This window comes from Cryptomeria japonica, chromosome 3, assembly GCF_030272615.1.
Source record: "Cryptomeria japonica chromosome 3, Sugi_1.0, whole genome shotgun sequence".
NCBI classification, from domain to species: Eukaryota; Viridiplantae; Streptophyta; class Pinopsida; order Cupressales; family Cupressaceae; genus Cryptomeria; species Cryptomeria japonica.
In genome coordinates, this window is record NC_081407.1 from 308540570 (window position 1) to 308560576 (window position 20007).

Here is a 20007-nt window from a genome sequence, read left to right on the forward strand (position 1 = left end):
AGTTTCAACGATGAAAAACTTGAATATTGCAACAATAGTGTTTTCAGCAGTTCCAGTAAATTCTTTCGATGGATGGACTAGTCTTTGGTTTCCAATACGAAATCCAACAAATCAAAGAAAATTACTTCATACATGTTTAGGTTTGGAAGTAAGAAAGATAGAAGTTTTTCCATTTCCCATTCTAAAGCTAGGGTACTCGAATACCTATAATAATTAATCTTAAAAAATACAACAGTATATTAAATTATATATTTAATTTAATTATTCAATAAAATTGGTTTTTTTTGAATGAATAAAAATTAGAGGAGAAATTGTAGTTAAAAATTGTAATAATACAATTACTAACAACAACAAAAGACTATACGAAAGATATCTGATCAACATAGACCAGCAACATAACAATTCAAACGGAATCTATCTTTGAACAATTAATATTTCTTCCATTAGTTAAAGATCTTTGATCCTTTAGGAAGAAATAAGACTAAGTATAGATGTCGGAATACTTCCCATTTTGGATAGAAATTAGTATAAGGAATATTGTATGATTTGATGCTATCTTTGTTCAATCTGCTTATGTGTCATCATGTCTATGGAAGATGACCATGTCATAATCAAATCAAGTACATGCTCAATTGAAGAAGATGGTGACAAACTAGGAGCAAGTGGTAATTGATGTTGAACTAGATTCAAATATAAAAATGATGTGATAATAGCTACGACATGGGGATGTCATCAAAGAGGAGAAATAACCCCTCAAATTTGTCCTCCAAATTTGAATTGTGAGATTCCACAACAAGTTTGAATACTTGTTAAGTAATCATCCTAGAAAGATGAATATGAAAGAATATGATTTACCTACTACAAAGAATCATTGGAATATTTCAAATAATTATTTTTTAACTTTAATGAAACAATAGAAGATGGATTTGCGATCTTAATTAGAGCAATGCAAACAATAAGAGAGGTCTCATGATTATTAAGACACTCGATCTCTTCTTCATATTCAAGCTCCTCTAATGTATCATAATCAAAAGATAGATTATCAACATCATCAAGTCGAATGGGGAAATTTGATATAGGATCTAAGAAAAGAGGATTATGTGAATCTCCATAGATCTCCCAAATATTTGTCTAAAGTGTGCATGGGCACAAGTTATTCTATATCTAATAATACTTATCCTAAAATATTTTAGTACCAATTATTATACCAATTGATCCCATATAATGATCATGTTTATCATTCCAAACTAGTTTATTACTAGGTGTATCTAGCTTAGGGATGAGTCCATAAAGATGAGGTAAAAGATTGAGCTATTTGTAATGTGTTAGGATGATTATTTTAAAGGCTCGTAAATATCCTTAGAGTAATTACAAAAGGATAAATCGCCTTACCCATGATCATCACATTGATACACTCCTTGAATCATAAAATCAAAGAGCAAAACATATTAAGTAGCTAAAATGATTTGATTTGATAATTTTTTTCAAAGTTCTAAATAATGTCTAAGTATTCCTTTAAAATGTTAGTATGGATAAATATGAATAAAATACATACCTAGGTATAAATCTAAAAAAAATACATGGATGGATTGATAGAGCTCATTAATTCCTTTTCAACACCACAATAATTATGAAATCAAAGATCTAAGAACAAAAAATGAGCCTAGAGGCCAAAAAAGAAGATCTAACTTCAATAAACAATTAATTGCACGTACAAAATTTTTTGGCAACATGACCTACACCATTGAAAAAGTTCTCAAAAGTATAGTTCTATCAATATAATATTTGCAAAAAATTGACATATTGGTGAAAAGTTATGACAAATTGAAAAAAGTTACCCAATTAGGGCACACAGAGGGAAAAATTAGGCTCGTAGCAGCTATAGCACTTCATCACCCCATATGACAAAGGTCTCTACCAATATTAAAAATAAACATCATCTGGAGTGATAGTGGTGTCACTCAGCAGTGACTCTTGCATATTACTAATGGTGATGGTTGACGATTAACCCCCCTTAATGGACAATAGTACCAAGAGCAACCGCTAAATTGGAACAAATGTTAAACATTTTTTATTAATAAAAAAAACATAAATTTAAAAAATTGGTGGTTGTACATATTGACATACTAATGACATTAGAAGTGACACAAACATTTCAAAGAATATATACTTAAAGTATGTCAATGCTTTAGAGTACTCCATCAAGAGATTCTACCTATGCAGATCGATGAATCATAACACTTGCAGATGATATTTTTGTATATATTTGTATGACCATATGGATTTGTATGGTTATATAGGTATGCACAGGATCATGGTAGGCCAAAAAGTGGCAATAGAGAAAAAACATGTTTTTTGCTTTGCCAAATAGGCCAAACTCTGCTTTGAATTTGGGCAAATTTTTAAATTTGGTTTGTTAATACTAAAACAAAATGGATATCCATTATTAATTGTAATGGAAGAAAATTAGGGATTTAGGGTTTCACCAAGTAATTCCACTAAATAACCCAATTAACACCACTACATTGAAAGAGGATTGAACCCAATAGATCTAGGCTCAATCCAAGTGAGAAAAAGACCAAGATTCTGATTGGATTCAATTGGTGGGAGATTTATTATCCTCTTTCTTAGTTGAATTTGTAATTTAATTATGAAATTAGGATAAAATGAGGGATAATTGAGGTAAATTGACAGAAATAGTAAGCTACAGATGTCCCATGGAGCCACCAATTGAGATATGGGCAAAACAAGATGTTTAGAACCTATTCTCAGAGGTCCAGTCTATTTTTTCGAGACTAGGTAGCAAAAATTTGCCTTGTTCCTCTAAATTTTCCACCATCGAAAGATGAACCTATTCGTCACTGTCAAAATTCTTGAGTACAACTCCTGCACTTGTTTCTTATGCATAGAAAGAAAGGAAAAGATGTTGGGGATAGGGATTTTCCTAAGTAAAACCTCAGTTTTAGAATTAAATATGAATGAAATAAAACAAAAACTGAAATAAATGTTAAGGAGATATACCTCAGATCTGTAATTGTTGATGATGATGCAATGCTCTTTGAATGTAATCACAAATGTTGAATGTAATGGCCCATGACAAACACATGAATATGAAAAACCCTAATCAAACACAAATGCTTGCATGAATATTGATGTAACTTTGCTCCACAATGCTTGAATGATGAATATGTAGCCTTGAATCTCTAAAAATTCTTCATAATAAATTCTTCATGGATGCATGAATACTTTAGGTAGCTCATGGATTGGTTCTCTAGGTGAAAATGAATTGATAGGATGTCTTTATATAGGGTTCCCTAGGTAAATTACTGATTAGGCCAATCTCCAATGGTCATGTGTAGCCTCGAGAATCAAATGCTATTGAGGAGATATAGAACCTACCCCATTTTTAATTGGGGCCCGTTTGAGAGGGACCAGAGAATTTTTGGGCACCCTTATTGAGACTAGGGTGTCCCATGCCCTTGTCCTTCTACAAACAGGACAAAAATAAATAGCCAGGGGGGAAGGTATTCCATGATATGACCAACCAAAGGGTGTTCATGAAATCAAAGTTGGAGAATCGAGTCAAATTAGACCTAAAGAGGGGATGGAGATAGGACATGCTAATGTGGTTGTGTGCAAACATGAGATGTAAATTGGACTGGTTACAATTTACGATGTTATATTTAGCCCCCACTTTAACGAGAGTATGAGCCTATGCAAATACTCATGGTAAAGTAAAAATATGTGAGAGAGAATCAATTAGGAGTGAGATCACAAGGAGACAAGACATTACTTATTTTGAGGAACTAAGCCCCCAATCTTAGGATCTTAACTCACACAACCATATGCAAGGACGCACAAGACAAGACAAAGAAAAAAAGGTAAACAAAGAAAAACAATGAAAAAAGACACACAACACAAAACACAAAAGGCTCCAAGTCGACTAGTTGAAGAGATCTCAATAATCAAAATGTCTCAACCACTAATATCATTCTCGGAATGCTATCACATGAACAAAAGCGATCACCTAAAAAGAGCAAGAGCAAGAGCATGCATCAAATGAAGAACCATGATCCACCAATAGAAAAGATATGAGCTCATGGGGAAGAGAAAAGAGAGAGGATATGGGTGCTACTAGTCAATAAGCTATGTTATACTTGGTGAGCCATGTTGGGGAGGGGAGTCAAAATAGTCTAGTTGTGTTTTGCTAGTTCCACTCATCCTGCTGCATATGTTGTTGTCTAGTTTCAAGAATTGAGCATCTTGTATAAGACTTTGTTTTGTCTGGTTTCAAGCATACAACAACCTGTATAAGACATGAAATGAAAATCCAAATGTCTAATTCCGGGAACATCTCGTATAAGACTTTGTTTTGTCTAGTTTTGAGAATGTGTACCCCGTATAAGACAAATATATGCCTGGTTTCAGGAACATCTTGTATAAGAATTTATTGTCTAGTTTCAAGAATGTGTACCTCGTATAAGACATATATAAAAAATTAGGTTTGGTTTCAGACATGAAGCATCTCATAGAAGACTTTGATTTGTCTGGTTTCAAGTCTGAACACCCCATATAAGACATGCAAAAATATAGTACAAAGAGGGTGATATAATTATATGCCCCCTTCAAGATGTCAACATAGTCCTATGTTGATGTCTTAAGTAAGCTAGAAACAGAAATACACACCTTCAACACCAAGGAGATATCCTTTTAGGCAACAATGTTCATAAGTCCAAGCTAAAATCCCGCATAACTCTTACAACAAGAACACCATAATTGAAAAAGAGATATCTTGAAACAAGTGTAAAGGGAATCCCTGGAGGAGAAGAGATCTTTTCTCAAAGGCATCTACCTCGAAGAGGAGTTTTTAAAAAAAAAATAATATCATTGTCCAAAAGAGAGGAAATAGAGTTCAAGAATGCATATCTTCCCCCCATTGCTAGGAAAAAGGGATTATTGATGAAGGATGATACACTTTTGACCTAGAGTGAAGGGTTTGTTTATAATAGATAGAAATTTCCAATTGTAGAAGAGGTTGTAGATAAGGATACACGCCTTTTTAATAAGAGAGAATCCTTGAGCAAACAAACAATTTCACATAAGGAATGCCATCATATCGTAAGCAAACACCACTCAACAAAGGAAAAGTAGATACTTATAATGGATAGGAAATATCAATGCCCCCCAAGCATAGGGACAATGACAAGGATTACAAAACCCCCAAGTAGCTCGATTTATTCATCAGAGACGTACAGTTTCAAACAAGGAATAGGTCCTACCCAAGGAACACACATGTTCTCACATGAAGGATAATTATATGCAAGAAAGGACATCATGCTATGAAAAATGAAACATAAAAGAAGAGGTAATATTCAAAGAGAAAGAGAGAGTTGAATATACTATCCTTTTCCCCCAAGTGAGGAAACAAAGAAGAATTATGTTGCTGCCCAAAGATGATTGTTATTGAAAAAGCATCACCACTCATGACAAAGAGCCCTCAATGATATTAACTACTAGTGTCATAGGGTGAGGAGTAACATGATAGGGTGAATGGAGTGCTAAGGCACTACCTCCTTACCAAGAAAAAGTGCCATCTCAGTTGTAAGAGCTATGCGAGCTTGATCATATTGGTCTTGAACAAATGCTTGAAAGGTCTTACAATTTACAAGAGAATGAGAATAACTATGATGAAAAAGACAATGTTGACCACCTTCCTTATTCTTATAATTGTAAGTAAGTCTAATAAAGGGAAAAACAACATTCTTATCATACTTCAATCTCCAAAATATTCTTGTATCTAATTTCTCTTGATCATCAATATGAGTAGGTCTTGTCTCTTGTGATGTAGAAAAAGGATTGCTAGAAGAACTTGGATGATTGTCTTCTATAATTTAATAGTTCCATTATCAATGAGTGCCTGTATTCCTGTTTGAAAATCAAGACAATCATTGACTGATGATCATGGGTTTGATAATATGAGCAAAAAGGATTATTTGAGGAAGACACACCTTTAGATGGACTATAATTTTTTATGTCTTGCAAGATGCTCCATAAAACTTTTCACCCTAATGAGATCATCCATAGGTGAATGATGAGGATGTCCTTAACCTTAGGTACTAGCTTGTGAATGAGGTTTTATAGGGACTTTGATTCCTTGTTCATATTTTCTAAGTCCTTGTCCATTATAACCTTGTTTTGAGATTGTGTTATAACCACTCCTATAAGAGCTTTTTAATTGTGAAGAAGGACTATTATCACGAATCTGTTTAAAATTTGTAGTGTAAGGGCACATGGAAGGATAAAAGGGAGAATTAGATGAAGAAGGAATATCCTTTGAAGGATAACTCCTTTCTATCACCATTATTCATATCCTCTTTGAAAGATTGGGAGGGAAGGTCCTTATCATCCATGGATTCATCTTCGCTTAATGTTATGTGAGGAGATAGATCATGAATAAAATGCATATTATAATGTTCTCTACAAATATTTTGATGACTAAGATAAGATCTAGGAGAATAAGGGATCTAAAGGGATTGATAAAGCAACATTTTGATCTTACCCCCCTTCCACTAGAGTATTCCTATGAGAAGAGGATGGTGTCATGTTGCTCTTCAATGATTTCTCTCCATGAGAGGGGCCATTGATAGGAGTATTGAATATTTCTTCATTCACATTAGATACCCTAGGAGAGGTACACGTATTAACACTGTCAATGTCATCTCTAGTATTATCATTGTCTATAAAAGCCTTTATGTGATCTACACATGTGATGCATGTTCTTAAAAATTTCTTCATGAAATAACATATAACATGGATAAAATATTTGAGATATGATTTGCAAGTAGGAAATATTTTTGAAACCCTAAAAATACAATATGGAAGAGTACTATAAATGTAAAGAAGCAATGCAAAATCAAAGAAACCATTACCTAACACATGATTGTGATAAATGTAACTAAGAAGCAATGTAGTCATATGTGAAATAGGAAACAAATCAGATTTAGTAAATTCCATTATGAGTACCGAAAATCAAATCTGAAAATATAAGTGAAAAATTATGCAACCCACAAGCCAAAATTAGTAAAATAAATTTGGGTTTTTATGTTATTAACTGCTAAACTTATGTTTTTATGATTTATGAGTGAAATATTTATTTTTCAAATGCCTACTAATCTGATCGAAGACCAAAAATTATAAATAAGCATGAAAGAAGTTGGGTTCACCAATATGTAAAGGAGGAAAATTAAGGATTTAGGGTTTCACCAAATAAATCCACTAAATAACCCAATTAACACCACTACATTGAAAGAGGATTGAACCCAATAGATATAGGCTCAATCTAAGTGGGAAAGAGATTAAGATTCTAATTGGATTCAATTGGTTGGAGATTTATTATCCTCTTTCTTAGTTGAATTTGTAATGTAGTTGTGAAATTAGGATAAAATGAGGGATAATTGAGGTATATTGATAGAAGCGGTAAGCTACAGATGTCCAACAGAGCCACCAACTGAGATCTAGGAAACATAAGATTTTTATAATTGAGGTAAAATGATTGAAACAATAAGCTACATATGTAAATTTTCTCCACAATGCTTGAATGATGAATATACAGCCTTGAATCTCTGAAAAATACTTGATGATGAATGCTGCATAGATTTACAAATAATTTAGGTAGCTCATGGATTGATTCTCTAGGTGAAAATGAATTGATAGGATGTCTTTATATAGGGTTCCCTAGGTAAACTACTAAATAGGTTGACCTCCAATAGTCATGTGTAGCCTCGAGAATCAAATGATATTAGGGAGATATAGAACCTACCCCATTTCAAATTGGGGCCCGTTTGAGAGGGACAAGGGAATTTTGGGGTACCCTAGTACAAACTAGGGCATCCCATGCCTTGGTACTTCTACAAACAAGACCAAAATAAATAGCCACAGGGAGGGGATCCCATGATAGGACCACCACAGGGTGTTCATAATATTAAAGTTGGCGAATTGGGTCAAATTGGACATAGAGAGGGGATGGAGATAGTCCACACGCTAAAGTGGGAGCAAAAATATGAGGTATAAATTGGACCAGTTATAATTTATGGTACTATATTAATAAAACCTCTTTCTTGATTCCATTGTTGTGATGTCATGTTTTCCAAAATAAATATTTGTTTTGTTTCACCTAAAAAACATACTTTAGTAAAATGGGCATAACTTTTGAATTTTGAATCAAAATTTTATTCTTTTACAAGCATTGGAAAGGTGATTCAGAGACCTATAATATAAGAAAGTTAATTTTATTAGACTATACACTAAAAATTAATTATAATTATTTGAAGTTAATCCTTAATTTTTAAAACTTTAAACATTCACAAATTTTGCATACAAAGTCTTTTGTTTTCATTTTTTGGCTCCAAAAAGGATTGAAACATCTAAAAGGTAGTAAATAATGATAAATTTTTATATTGCATAATAATGAGACTAAAAATTACATAAATTATCATAGAATGTTGTCTTGTTGTTTTTGATCCTATGCACACCTTTGTCAAAGTTGACCTAGGAGAAAATGGCCTATACCTCTTTGTCCTTCTCTCTATTTACTTAGGCATATCTCACTGTCTCCCCCTCTCCTTCTATCTCGCTTTCCCTTACTCTACTTCTATCTATATATTTCTTCTCTCTCTTCCTTCTGTACTAATCTCACCCCTTTTCTCATCCCATCTAGATCTTTCCCAAGTTATATCTATCTCTACATATATCTCCTTCTTTCAATCCCTATCACTCCCTATTTTTGTACATCTCTACTAATATCTCTTCTCTCTATTTATCTCCCTCCATATACCTTCATCTACATATATCTATTTATTACTTGTTGAGCTATCACCTCCTTTCTCTCCACTATTGTCCTCTCTATCTATATCTTCCTATAGATCTATCTTCATCTCTATCTATAGCTCACTATCTCTAAATATCTCTTATTCACTCCATATCTCCCTCCATATGTACTACCATATCTATCTCTTTATATACATATATATCTCTACCTCCATATTCACATCTCTATCTCTCTCCACATCCATCTCTCTTTCTATATATCCTCTCTCTCTCTCTCTCTCTCTCTCTCTCTCTCTCTCTCTCTCTCTCTCTCTCTCTCTCTCTCTCTCTCTCTCTCTCTCTCTCTCTCTCTCTCTCTCTCTCTCTCTCTCACCCTCACCCTCTCCATGTATCTCTCCCTTTCTCTACCTTTATCTTTTTATTTACCCCCTCTCTATATATCTCTGGCTCTCTCCCTCCATCCTTCTCTATACCCCCTCTATATCTCTCTATCTCTCCCTCTCCCTCTCTCCCTCTTTCCCTCTCTATCTATCCCTATTTATCTCTATTTCACTCTTTATCATGCTATCACACTATCTACATCTCTCTATCTATCCATATTCCTCTTCCTTTATATCTCTCTATTTATTCCTTTTTTTATACCCCTCTATGTCCCCCTTTCTTTTCCTACCTCCCTATCTCCATATTTTTATCTTTGTCTTTACCTCTTTTTTTTGTCTATATCTATTCATCTCCCTCTCCCTTTATATTCATTTCTATCTCTATCTTCCTCTCTCCTTTTCTATATCTAGAAATGTCTCCTTCTTTCTATCCATGCTTGTCTTTTTTTCTTTCTCCCTCTCTCTTCCTAGACCTTAATATCTATATCTATATTTGTGTCTCTATCTCTTTTCCTAGGTATGTATATATTTCTATATTTCTCCTTCTATCTCTCCATCTCTCTTCACCCTTATCTCTTCTTATATTTATGTTTATACATCTCTATCTCTCGCTCTCACATTATCTCCCTCTCTATATATTTATCTCTTCTACCTCTCTCTCTCTCTCTCTCTCTCTCTCTCTCTCTCTCTCTCTCTCTCTCTCTCTCTCTCTCTCTCTCTCTCTCTCTCTCTCTCTCTCTCTCTTTCATCTATATCTAGATCTCTCTCCATATGATAATGTACTGCTTAAAGTAGCGTCTCCAATGCCGGATTCAGTACCGGTTAAGCTCTGATAATCACCTTCAAACCTTCCTTGAACCTTCTCTATGGTCCGCTCATATGATCTTCAATATTCACACATACCATATTACAATACCATAACCTTACATACCATATACCATCTCTTCCATACCATCTCACAAATGAGATCTTACATATATACCAAAACCTAAGACCAAATGTGTAGGTCGTTTACTAAGAATATTACAATAAAATCAATTACAAATAAGTCAAGATGCGATGCATCATGTCGACTCAATACACTTAAAATAATATCCAATTAATAAACCATCTCCATAACGTGTCGTGCTGATCTAGAATAGATAATGCATACTAGTCCATAACCTATACCAATTTGCCGGTAACAACAAATATGTCAACCCGATTAGAACATTAACCAAAATACCAAAACCAAGTATCCAAACCATGCCTTCGACATAATCAAGTGATCTCCAGATGATAACAAGTCATCCTCAGTGTCGGTGAACAATATAACCTATCGATGAACAATATACCAGGGACTGTGCATAAGTCACTAAACATGCTGGTGAACACAATGTGTCGGTTCAACATAACCAAAGATCTCCAGAAGGATAAGTGTTGACATCAATGACAAAACTAATGCAACACATCCATAATACCAACAATCTCCCCCTTTGGCATTGATGGCAACACAATATGGAAAACATCTAAGTGCCAAAACAGAATGCCAAAAACCAAAAACCAATAATCTCCAGAATCGATCAATATCAGAAATCAAAATCAAAATCACTCTCTCTAGGATAATGTTTTCTACATAAAATTTTTTTCCATAGATATCTCTCCCCCTTTGACATCAAATGTCAAAGAAATATAAATACCACAACATACAACTAATTCATATAACCAATTACCCCCCTGATAAGTAGCTCTCCTCCATCAAAGCCGGAAAAATGTTTCTCTATTATTTCTATCGGTTTGATGCCAATATTCAACTGTCCAAGTCTCTACTGGTGATGGTATTACCCCAAGCTGCTCTCTGAGATATTCAAAAGTTTCCTTAAGCAAAGGCTTAATAAAGATATCTGCAATATACTCTTTAGTATTCACATAAACCAATCTTACTTCTTTTGCTTCAACATTCTCTTTTATAAAATTATATTTGATAGAAACATGTTTAGTCTTAGAGTGGAATACCAGATTCTTTGATATATCAATTGCTGCTAAATTATTACAATAAATGATTATAGGTGTGTGAGGGAAAAAGTGAAACTAAGCAAACATGCCCTAATCTCACTTTCAATCACACATTTGTGGAATACGAAAGAGCCTGGAGGTATCACACAATTGGCTACTTCTTTTTGTGGAAGAGAGAGCCACGGGCTACCTATTAGGATTTCTATTCCTTTGTTGCAATTGAAAGATAAAATGATGCAAGTTCAATCCCTAACCCCAAAGTGCAAGTATGAACTAATAACAAGATTGCATAATTGAACTTAAACAATGGAAAGCTGTAAACACAAGGATAAGATAAGAATGTAAATGCGTACCCGGTGTTAAAATATGAATGAAAATGTTTAGGACGGGGGCGCGGGCGCCACTATCCTGTTTCTGCCCCTGAAACTGCTCTGGAAACTGCTGTTTTGCAACCTGAAAAGCTGTCAAAAATGCTGAAAATTGCTGTCTGACAGAAGGACCAGGGCACCCAGCGCCCCTGTCCCGGGGACTAGGGTGCCCAGCGCTCCTGTCCTGGCAGGACCAGCGCGCCCCACACCCCTGTCCTGGCAGGACCAGGGCGCCCCACGCCCCTGTCCTAGCTTTCTGGGCTGGAATTTGGTGTGAAGTTAGTCTTCATCTGCTTCCGTCGGATCTACAACTTGCGACGTCGTCCGAATCCCGAAACCTGCACTTATATCTGAAAAAGGTGTTGTGGGCGGCTATATAGGGTTTTGCCTTGGTCAAACCCCCGCTTTGGTGATTTCCACCTCCACGAATAGCCAAGTTGTATAGTAAAAGTTGTGTGTGCAGACCTTGTGTGTGTGCAAGATCCTAAAATGCAAGTAAGCAAACTAGAGCAACCTAGAAAGTAAACCCTAGTTGCTTGTAAATGATAATGTAAATGCTCCAAATCAAGATGCAAAGAGATCTAAAGCATGAATACAAGTGATATAATGAGGCCTATGCAAAGACATGAAAACAACATGAAATCATACCCAACCCCAAGGGAGGGGTACAAGCCAATCTTCAGTCGGTGATCCCTTATTGCTCTTCAATGACTTCAAAGCCCTAAATGAATGAAATTGATGAATGCTTGATGGATGGATGTTGAATGTTGTTGAAGTCTTCAAAGATTTGCCCTTTCGCTGCATAGAAGGTCCTTGAAACCAAAATTCGTCCTCCCTCAAATGAAGAAAGAGAGCTCTTATATATGAAACCCTAGGTCTTAGTTTCAACTTTAGGCCGACTTAGAGATTGAATCTCCCACCAATTTCTTGGGGTTAAGCTTTATTTTATGATTAGATCGCGCTCCTAAAATTTTGGGAAAAATGTCCGGGACCATGTGCACTCCGGGCGCCATTGTCCCGACAACTTTTCACCAAATTTTCAGGGCCATCGGATATGATGATTTTAGAGCGAATCCTGAAGTTACAGCTGATTTCGAGATGTTTTGACCCCCGAAATCAAGCCCCCCAGTTCAAAATAGGACCTAATTAGGGTTTTTGACTAAATGATGTATTGGATAAATAAAATGAAAGGGGCACACTTTAATGAAAAGGGCCCAACTTTATGATATGGGAGATGATAAAATAGAACCTTAGACCTAATTAATTTAATTAATTAAGTGCTAAAGGGGAAATGCAATGCAAAATGCAAGATGCGCCAAGGCGGGTGCTAAACTAGGTGTGAAATTGTACCACCCTAGCAAGTGCGTACAATTTACGACGCTACATTTAGCCCCCACTTTAGCGGTCATATGAACACTACGTGCATATGCAAGCTAAAGTACAGAAAAGTAAACATTATTTGAAAAATGATATATGCATAAGTCATCGGACGAAGCCCCCAGCGGTATCTGCAGTACACAGTTAGGAACCGCACCCTACAAAACACACGTTAGATCACAAAATCACCTAATGCTTACTAAGGAAGGTGATGAAAATTCAAGGGTAGCTATATGCCCCCCCCTGTTTCGGCTTGTTAATTTTAGTGAGTTGAAACAGGGTATCATGTTTACCACTTCGAATTGTTAAAGAATATTGATGACAAATGCTCACAAGAAGATTTGATATGAGATCAAAAATTAATGGAGAATCATTTGGCAAGAAAGAGGACTAAATCTCAATTCCAACACAACAAAGAGTGTGAGGATTTGAGAGTTCTCTAACACAAGATGAAGGATGTAAATGGAAACAAAATGCAAAGAGAAGAAAAGAAAGCATGAATACACACATTGGGGATCCATGAGAAGAATAGTGAGAGAGAAAACATGGACTTCTTGCCCCTAGATCTTGTCTAGGTGATCCATGGAAAAAAGGACATGGAAAACTAGCCCCTAGAGTCTGTCTAGGTGATCCATGTAAGGGAGGAGAGTGAGAAAGTCTAGCCTTATGCCGCTAGTTCCACTCAACCTCGTGCATGTGAGTGTAAGGGAGGTTAGAAGCACCTCATAGGAGTCTATGCCCAAGTATGCTACAACCTGTATATGTATGGTACAAAAGCGTGACATCTCGCTCTAAGAGTCTGTGCTCTGGTTCCGAGAATAATCACCTTGCATAAAACAAAAATGGAGACATCTTGCTCTAAGAGTCTGTGCTCTGGTTCCGAGAATGACCCATTGCTCAAAAAGTGTAATGTTTATGTCATAAGAAAAGTAGAACAAGGATACCTACCTTCATCACAAAAGAAGATACCCCAAAAATGCAACAATGTCATAGATCCAAGCAAGAGAGTTTTGCACTCTTTAAGCAAGGATAAGATAGTTGAAAAGGGATATCTTGTAGTATGTGTAAAGGAGTTCCTTAGAGGAGAAGAGATCTTTGTACAAAAGACACCTATCCTCGAGAGGAATTGTCTTAGACAAATATAACATCTTCTAGAATAAGACAAAGAAGAGAATAAGAATGCAATACTTCCTTCTTTTGCAAGGTGAAAGTGATTCTTAATGAAGGATGATGCTCTTTTTAACCCAATTGAGAGAGTGAATTCATTATGGATGTATTTTACCAAGTGCAAAAGAGGTTGTAGTCAAGGACTTACACCTCTTGTAAGAGAGAATCCTTGAACAAACAACAACAAATGCATACAAGGAATAACATCAAGTAATAAAGTTCTCACCATCCACGAAATAGGAAAAAGTGGATCCTTAGATAAAAATAAGGAAAGATCATTGCCTCCCAAGGATAAGGACAATGAGAAGGACTTACACAATCTTCTAGGGAGGGATTTAAACATAAGCAAAATGTACTACATACTCACATGAGTTCATGCAAGCAAGACATTAGTGTATGTAAAATGCTCCTTACAAGAAGTGGGTAAGGTAAGAAAGAGAATACACATCTTCTCCCATATCTAGGAAAAGAGGATTCTAAAGAAAAGATGATCAATATTTCCACACTATTACCCCATAGGAACAAGAGATAACATAGAAAAATTAGGCTATTATGTTGCTTCAAAAATATGATTGCACTTGAAATTGTACCATCATGAATGACAATGAGCCCCCAGTAAATGAGCTACCAATGTCACATAATGATGAGCAACATAATAGCCATTAATGTTATTTAAAGACATGATAGACTAAATGAGGTATTTGAATATGACATGCTAAATGCTCAACTATAAGTGAGATAAAAAAAATGATAAAAATTGAAGAAGAAAAGTCACAAGAAATCTTAGAAGAAGGATGAGTGTAATTTATTAGAGCCTTATCCCTGGAGGAAAGGACTTTATGATGAATAAGAGATAAAGATTCATAAGTGGATTTAGAAATTTGAGGGGATTCATAAAGAGATTTGCTCATCGCCAAGATTTCCATATGAGGGGAATGAGAGTTGATAGAAGTAGAAGATGATTTAGTTGAAGTGAGATCATCATCACTACTAAATATAGCATTCACATTGAGAGATGGTCTTTTAGATGCTTTGGTGGGCTTAGAAAGATTATATCCAAGTCCAAATGAATATTCATGCATGTTATGTTCTAAAGGAACTTTAATTCCTTGTTCATTTGCGCCACAACCATTTCCACTATAGCCACTCTTAGCCAAAATGTGAAAACCACGACCATAACGATTAGCCATTTCAGAAAGAAAAGGTGGTTTTTCATAAGACAAAGAATCAAATTCTTCAGAATTAGAGGTGTGAGGAGAAGAAGTTTGAGAAGCGGCCACAAAATTATTGCTCATAGGTTTAGGTAAGACTGATTGATCTCTAGTTTCTTCCTTCTTTTTAACTTCAAGCTCTCTAGGAGGAACCCTATACTCACCTACAAAGGTGGGATTAAAATCAAGAGATCCCGAATCGTCTTCTGCGAGAACCTTCTTAGGATCAAAAGCCTTTTCATGTGTAGATTCAAGTTGAGAAGAATCTTCTTCAGGAACTTCAGACTCATCCAAAGAATTTTGATTATCAGAGGGTGATGATTCATCCATAGGTATCTTGTTTAACGAGTCATCACTAGAAGAGGAAGGCTTAGAAGGACTCCCTTTGGAAGTAGATGTTTGCAAACAAGCTTGAAAATTAGTATCACCTATCAAGGTATATGTCTTATTATTATAAATAAATTTAACTTGTCATGCAATGTAGAGGGGACAGCTTGCATACTGTGAATCCAAGGTCTCCCTAATAACAAGTTGTATGCTAGATTTCCCGACATAACATGGATAGGAGTAGGCAAAGTAACAGGTCCCACTGTGATGGGTAAGGTGATAATACCTAATGAAGACTTAGCCACATTATCAAAGCCTCGAATGGGACGAGAGTCAAGCTCAATAAGGGATGTATCCACATTCATCTTATGCAATAGATTAATGCTACACACATTAAGGCCAGAACCATTATCTATCAGTGTTCGTCTTATAGCAGTGTCATTTATGATAACCACAATCATCAAGGGATCATATTGATGTTGAATTTCACTAGTAGGCAACTCATCTTGAGTAAACACAATTTGAGCTTTAGGATTCATCACAGAGTTAACCAAAGACACTATATTACTAGATGTATTAGGTGGAGGAACATTTAAATCTTTCAAGGCATCTTGTAACATTCCATGATGAGCGGAAGAAGTTTGGATCAAATCCCAAAGGGATATCTTAGCAGGAGTAGCTTTAAGTTGTTCTATGAGATCATATTCCTTACCAAGAACTTGTGAAATACGAGGAGCTTGAGGAAGAATAGGTTGAGGATTAGGAAGAGAAACTGGAGTAACAGGAGGAGGATGAGGCTGCCTATTATTTCTAGTATTATAAGTATGGGCAACCGCATGATAACTCTCTCTAGTCAGTTGCTTAGCATACTCATAAGGGCTCTTAGTATAACCTCCTTGCACAGTAATAATAGGTTTCTTAGGAGTGCAAAAAGCATAACCGCCTTGAACCACTAAGATAGGCTTATTTAAAGGTTGAGAATTTTGAGAAGGACAAGTACCTTGGATAGTGAAGAGAGGTTTGTTAGGTGTTTCATTCACATGTATCAAATTGATTGAGGATGGTTTAGAGGAATGAACAAAAGTGTTGGAAGAATTATTGATAGTCTTCTCTTGCACTAAAATCTTATCACGGATTAAATCAATTTTAGGAGAGAGACAAGGGGTAGGCATTGATGTTCCAGTAGGAAGAGTAATACTAGGAAAGGTCATATCATCCTCTATCATCAAAGGATCTACATGGGGGATAAACTCTCTAGGAGAAGGATCAACATTACTCTCTAAAGTCTTACTTTTGAGATGGAGATCTTTGAAAGAGATGTTAACCATCTTGTTTTGAACTAGGGTTTCCTTATGAGTAGAACCAAGTTGAGGAGAGGGAGAATAATTGAGATTCAAGGAAGGTGAGAAACTATCAAGGGAGTTTTCAATCTTTATTTCATCCCCTTTGGCTAGGGGTAGAGAATAATCTATACCTTCTTCTAATGGTTCATCCCAAATAGTGAAGTTGTTGAAAGGAATGTTTGAAGTATTGTCAATTTCGGGAGAGGAGATAACATTGTTTATTAATTCCTCATCCTTAGGAGGGAGAGCATCAATAGATGTGTTAAACTCATCCTCTTTCCTCAAAATATGTTCAATATGATATTTAGGGGAGAGAGAATTAAGGAAATTGCTTATTATTTCATCTTCTTTCTCTAAGGGATGCTTATGGGTAAGACAAACTTTAGGAGAAGGGTAAGCATTTATCATTAATTCATCATCTCTAGTGGGAATTTTGTTGGAAAAGGAAATGCCATCACTAGAAAATGTAGGGATAATGTCATCTTCTTGCACAAAAGGATCCTCATGAGGGGAGTGTTTTTTAGGAGGAACATGGACATATTTCTCCAAAGATTCATGCTTAGGAAGGAGATCTTTGAAAGAAGTGTTCATAACCTCTTGTTGCACTAACATGCCCCCATTGGAAGGACCAACTTTAGGAGAAAATAAGTCAATATCCATCAATACCTTTTCACTTAGAGAGGCATCATGTAGGGAAGGTAAAGTAACATTAAGAAATGTGTTTATGATATCATTCTCTTCCTCTAGGATAGATAAATAGGAAGGGCACATTTTAGGAGAATTGTCAAGATCACTCTTAAAGTCTTCATCCTTAGAGCATGAGAGAGTCTCAAAGGGATTGGTAGCAACTCTTTTAGGCACTAAAATGTTGTTATAGATGGGGGGAGATTCTTTAGGAGAAGGAAAAATTGAAACAAGGGAAGCTAACCCATTATCACATCTATGAAATGAATGCATCATGACAACAATTTTCCTCTTTCAAATGATAACACATGCAAAACAGAAGGAAATGTTCAATGCAAGCACTTAGAATGTAGATTTAGAAAATGAAATTTACGATTCAAATGAGTTCCTAAATCAGATTTGAAATTAATGATCCCAATTAAGCTATCCACAAGTTCCACTTTAGGGTTGAAAAATTAGGATTTTAGCAAAAATTTCCTCTAAATTTTTGAATCTTGCAAAAAAAAACTTGTAAATGCAAATTTGAATTTGAAATAGGATAAACACTCAAATTTGAAAACATAAATTAGAATTAGAGAAGATTGGAGTTCACGTCGGGTTCACCAAAATGTGTGGGCGAAAAAGTGAAACTAAGCAAACATGCCCTAATCTCACTTTCAATCACACATTTGTGGAATACGAAATAGCCTGGAGGTATCACACAATTGGCTACTTCGTTTTGTGGAAGAGAGAGCCACGGGCTACCTATTAGGATTTCTATTCCTTTGTTGCAATTGAAAGATAAAATGATGCAAGTTCAATCCCTAACCCCAAAGTGCAAGTATGAACTAATAACAAGATTGCAGAATTGAACTTAAACAATGGAAAGCTGTAAACACAAGGACAAGATAAGAATGTAAATGCATACCCGATGTTAAAATATGAATGAAAATGTTCAGGACGGGGGCGTGGGCGCCACTGTCCTGTTTCTGCCCCTGAAACTGCTCTGGAAACTGCTGTTTTGCAACCTGAAAAGCTGTCAAAAATGCTGAAAATTGCTGTCTGACAGAAGGACCAGGGTGCCCAGCGCCCCTATCCCAGGGACGAGGGAGCCCAACGCCCCTATCTTGGCAGGACCAGGGCGCCCCATGCCCCTGTCCTAGCTTTCTGGGCTGGAATTTGGTGTGAATTTCAGTCTTCGTCTGCTTCCATCGGATCTACAACTTGCGGCGTCGTCCAAATCCTGAAACCTACACTTATATCTGAAAAAGGTGTTGTGGGCAGCTATATAGGGTTTTGCCTTAGTGAAACCCCCGCTTTGGTGATTTCCACCTCCACGAATAGCCAAGTTGTATAGTAAAAGTTGTGTGTGCAGACCTTGTGTGTGTGCAAGATCCTAAAATGCAAGTAAGCAAACTAGAGCAACCTAGAAAGTAAACCCTAATTGCTTGTAAATGATAATGTAAATGCTCCAAATCAAGATGCAAAGAGATCTAAAGCATGAATACAAGTGATATAATGAGGCCTATGCAAAGACATGAAAACAACATGAAATCATACCCAACCCCAAGGGAGGGGTACAAGCCAATCTTCAGTCGGTGATCCCTTATTGCTCTTCAATGCCTTCAAAGCCCTAAATGAATGAAATTGATGAATGCTTGATGGATGGATGTTGAATGTTGTTGAAGTCTTCAAAGATCTGCTCTTTCATTGCATAGAAGGTCCTTGAAACCAAAATTCGTCCTCCCTCAAATGAAGAAAGAGAGCTCTTATATATGAAACCCTAGGTCTTAATTTCAACTTTAGGCCGACTTAGAGATTGAATCTCCCGCCAATTTCTTGGGGTTAAGCTTTATTTTATGATTAGATCGCGCTCCTAAAATTTTAGGAAAAATGTCCGGGACCATGTGCACTCTGGGCGCCATGGTCCCGACAAATTTTCACCAAATTTTCAGGGCCATCGGATATGATGATTTTAGAGCGAATCTTGAAGTTACAGCTGATTTCGAGATGTTTTGACCCCCGAAATCAAGCCCCCAAGTTCAAAATAGGACCTAATTAGGGTTTTTGATTAAATGATGTATTGGATAAATAAAATGAAAGGGGCACACTTTAATGAAAAGGGCCCAACTTTATGATATGGGAGATGATAAAATAGAACCTTAGACCTAATTAATTTAATTAATTAAGTGCTAAAGGGGAAATGCAATGCAAAATGCAAGATGCGCCAAGGCGGGTGCTAAACTAGGTGTGAAATTGTACCACCCTAGCAAGTGCGTACAATTTACGACGCTACAATAGGTTCTTTGCATTTTACCTTGATGTCCTTCAACATTTGCTTAAGCCATAA